General features: G+C 40.4%; 1 pseudogene; it reads left to right on the plus strand.

Annotated features, from left to right (window-relative positions):
• The first annotated feature begins 4079 nt into the window (after window positions 1-4079).
• On the plus strand, window positions 4080-4621 carry LOC118544558 (large ribosomal subunit protein uL23 pseudogene; annotated as a pseudogene).
• Window positions 4622-4950: the final 329 nt, after the last annotated feature.

The raw sequence follows: 4950 nt of genomic DNA on the forward strand, positions 1-4950 counted from the left end.
TCCCAAAGCAACAGAATACACATTCTTCTCTAGTGCCCATGGAACATTCTCCAGAATAGATCACATCCTAGGTCACAAATCAGATCTGAACCGCTACCAAAAGATTGGGATCATTCCCTGCATATTTTCAGACCACAAAACTGTGAAACTAGAACTCAATCACAAGAGGAAAGTTGGACAGAACTCAAATACATGGAAGCTAAAGAGCACCCTACTAAAGGATGAATGGGTCAACCAGGAAATTAAAGAAGAACAAAACTTCATGGAAACCAATGAAAATGTTCAAAATCTTTGGGATGGAGCAAAGGCAGTCCTAAGAGGAGAGTATATAGCAATACAAGCCTTTCTCAAGAAACAAGAAAGGTCTCAAATACACAACCTAACCCTACACCTAAAGGAGCTGGAGAAAAAACAGCAAATAAAGCCTAAACCCAGCAGGAGAAGAGAAATAATAAAGATCAGAGCAGAAATCAATGAAATAGAAACCAAAAGAACAGTAGAACAGATCAACGAAACTAGGAGCTGGTTCTTTGGAAGAATTAACAAGATTGATAAACCCCTGGCCAGACTTATCAAACAGAAAACAGAAAAGACCCAAATAAAGAAAATCATGAATGAAAGAGGAGAGATCACAATCAACACCAAACAAATACAAACATTTATAAGAACATATTATGAGCAACTCTATGCCAGCAAATTAGATAATCTGGAAGAAATGGATGCATTCCTAGAGATGTATCAACTACCAAAACTGAACCAGGAAGAAAGAGAAAACTTGAACAGACCTATAACCACTAAGGAAATTGATGCAGTCATCAAAAATCTCCCAATAAACAAAAGCCTAGGGCCAGATGGCTTCCCAGGGGAATTCTACCAAACATTTAAAGAAGAATTAATACCTATGCTTCTGAAACTGTTCCAAAAAATAGAAATGGAAGGAAAACTTCCCAACTCTTTTTAGGAGGCCATCATTACCTTGATCCCAAAACCAGACAAAGACCCCATCAAAAAGGGGAATTACAGACCAATATCCTTGATGAACATGGATGCAAAAATTCTCACCAAAATACTGGCCAATAGGATCCAACTGTCCATTAAAAGGATTATTCATCACGACCAAGTGGGATTTAACCCTGGGCTGCAAGGTTGGTTCAACATCCACAAATCAATCAATGTGATACAATATATTAACAAAAGAAAGAACAAGAACCATATGATCCTCTCAATAGATGCAGAAAAAGCATTTGACAAAGTACAGCATCCTTGCTTGATCAAAACTCTTCTGAGTATAGGGATAGAAGGTACATACCTCCATATCATAAAAGCCATCTATGAAAAACCCACAGCAAATATCATTCTCAATGGGGAAAAACTGAGAGCTTTCCCCCTAAGGTCAGGAACACAGCAGGGATGTCCACTATCACCACTTCTATTCAACATAGTATTAGAAGTTCTAGCCACAGCAATCAGACAACAAAAAGAAAGAAAAGGCATCCGAATTGGCAAAGAAGAAGTCAAACTCTCACTCTTTGCAGATGATATGATACTTTATGTGGAAAATCCCAAAGACTCCACCCCAAAACTGCTAGAACTCATGCAGGAATTCAGTCAAGTGGCAGGATATAAAATCAATGCACAGAAATCAGTGGCATTCCTATACACCAACACCAAGACAGAAGAAAGAGAAATTAAAGAGTCAATCCCATTTACAACTGCACCCAAAACCATAAGATACCTAGGAATGAATCTAACCAAAGAGGCAAAGGATCTGTACTCAGAAAACTATAAAACACTCATGAAAGAAATTGAGGAAGACACAAAGAAATGGAAAAACATTCCATACTCATGGACTGGAAGAACAAATATTGTGAAGATGTCAATGCTACCTAGAGCAATCTACACATTCAATGCAATCCCTATCAAAGTACCATCCACTTTTCTCAAAGAAATGGAACAAATAATCCTAAAATTTGTATGGAACCAGAAAAGACCCCAAATAGCCAGAGGAATGTTGAAAAAGGAAAGCAAAGCTGGCAGCATCACAATTCCAGACTTCCAGCTCTCTTACAAAGCTGTCATCATCAAGACAGTATGGTACTGGCACAAAAACAGACACACAGATCAATGGAACAGAATAGAGAGCCCAGAAATGGACCCTCAACTCTATGGTCAACTAATCTTTGACAAAGCAGGAAAGAATGTCCAATAGAAAAAAGACAGTCTCTTCAACAAATGGTGTTGGGAAAGTTGGACAGCCACATGCAGAAGAATGAAACTGGACCATTTCCTTACACCACACACAAAAGTAGACTCCAAATGGTTGAAAGACCTCAATGTGAGACAGGAGTCCATCAAAATCCTAAAGGAGAACACAGGCAGCAACCTCTTCGACCTCAGCCGCAGCAACTTCTTCCTAGAAACATCACCAAAGGCAAGGGAAGCAAGGGCAAAAATGAACTATTGGGACTTCATCAAGATAATAAGCTTTGACACAGCAAAAGAAACAGTCAACAAAACCAAAGGACAACCGACAGAATGGGAGAGGATATTTGCAAATGACATATCAGATAAAGGGCTAGTATCCAAAATCTATAAAGAACTTCTTAAACTCAACAGCCAAAGAACAAATAATCCAATCAAGAAATGGATAGAAGACATGAACAGATATTTTTCCAAAGAAGACGTCCAAATGGCCAACAGACATGTGACAAAGTACTCAACATCACTCAGCATCAGGGAAATCCAAATCAAAACCTCAATGAGATACCACCTCACACCAGTCAGAATGGCTAAAATTAACAAGTCAGGAAGTGACAGATGTTGGCGGGGATGCGGAGAAAGGGGAACCCTCCTACACTGTTGGTGGCAATGCAAGCTGGTGTAGCCACTCTGGAAAACAGTATGGAGGTTCCTCAAAAAGTTGAAAATAGAGCTACCATATGACCCAGCAATTACACTTCTGGGTATTTACCCCAAAGATTCAAATATAGGGATATGAAGGGTATGTGCACCCCGATGTTTATAGCAGCAATGTCCACAATAGCCAAACTATGGAAAGAGCCAAGATGTCCACCGACAGATGAATGGATAAAGAAGGGGTGGTATATATATATATAATGGAATATTATGCAGCCATCAAAAGGAATGAAATCTTGCCATTTGCAATGACATGGATGGAACTGGAGGGTGTATGCTAGCGAAATAAGTCAATCAGAGAAAGACATGTATCATATGACCTCACTGATATGAGGAATTCTTAATCTCAGGAAACAAACTGAGGGTTGCTGGAGTGGTAGGGGGTGGGAGGGATGGGGTGGCTAGGTGATAGACATTGGGGAGGGTATGTGCTATGGTGAGCACTGTGAATTGTGCAAGATTGTTGAATCACAGATCTGTACCTCTGAAACAAATAATGCAATAGATGTTAAGAAAAAAAAAAGAGGAAGATAGCAGGAGGGGATGAAAAAAGGGGGGGAAATCGGAGGGGTAGACGAACCATGAGAGACAATGGACTCTGAAAAACAAACTGAGGGTTCTAGAGGGGAGGGGTGTGGGGGCATCGGATAGCCTGGTGATGGGTATTAAAGAGGGCATGTACTGTATGGAGCAGTGGGTGTTATACTCAAACAATGAATCATGGAACACTACATCAAAATCTAATGAAGTAATGTATGGTGAGTAACATAACTTAATTAAAAAAAAAAGAACTTCCCTTTGATGAGTCCACATTCGAGTAAAGACTTGCAAGAAGTAAGAGAGAAAAGCTCCATTAATCTCCAGATAGAGGGAATAGTCATACAGAGTTCCTGAGATAAAAGTGAGCTTGGAGTAGTCAAAAAGCAAGGAGAAGGAGAAAGCCAAGGGGAGAGGGGTGAAAGATAATAGAGAAAGGTACCAGGGAGGGGGTGGGAACACAACATGTAAGGTCTTATAATCCATAGTCCAATATTTTAAATTTGAAACTGAGAAGCTACAGAAAGGTTTGAGCCTAGGTGAACTGCTCTGGCAGCTTAATAGAAATAACTCAAAAGAGAATGAATAAAAGTAGGGATTTCAGTTAAGAAGATATTAGTGGAGCCCTTTTACAAAGATGGCGCTGAAGGCTAAGAAGGAAGCCCCTGCCCCTCCCAAAGCCGAAGCCAAAGCAAAGGCTTTGAAGGACAAGAAAGTGGTGCTGAAAGGCGTCCACAGTCACAAAAAAAAGAAGATCCACACGTCACCCACATTCGGACGACCCAAGACACTGCGTCTGCGGAGGCAGCCTAAATATCCTCGAAAGAGCGCCCCCAGGAGAAACAAGCTTGATCACTATGCCATCATCAAGTTCCCCCTGACTACTGAGTCAGCCATGAAGAAAATAGAAGACAACAACACATTTGTGTTCATTGTGGATGTCAAGGCCAATAAGCACCAGATCAAACAGGCTGTGAAGAAGCTCTACCACACTGAAGTGGCCAAGGTCAACACCTTGATCAGGCCTGATGGAGAGAAGAAGGCATATGTTCAACTGGCTCCTGACTATGATGCTTTGGATGCTGCCAACAAAATTGGAATCATCTAAACTGCGTCCAGCTGGCTAAATCTAAATATAAATTTTTTCACCAAAAAAAAAAAAAAAGAAGATATTAGAGGAACCAAATAAAACTTGTGGTGACTTGAACCATAAGAGGAACACAGGAGGTGATGCAAATGATCAGATTTGAGATACAGGTTTTAAACCAGAAACAAGAGCAGTGACTGATAGATTAGAGATTGTATTAGTCTGTTAGGGCTGCCTTAACAAAACACCACAGACTGGGTGGTTAAACAACATAAATCCATTGTCTCACAGATCTGGAGGCTAGAAATCCAAGATCAAGGTGTTGGCAGGACTGGTTTCTTCTAAGGCTTCTCTCCCTGGCTTGCAAATAGCCATCTTCTTTTCCCTGTACCTTCACACAGTCCTTCTTC

Source organism: Halichoerus grypus, chromosome 11 (genome assembly GCF_964656455.1).
Source record: "Halichoerus grypus chromosome 11, mHalGry1.hap1.1, whole genome shotgun sequence".
NCBI classification, from domain to species: Eukaryota; Metazoa; Chordata; class Mammalia; order Carnivora; family Phocidae; genus Halichoerus; species Halichoerus grypus.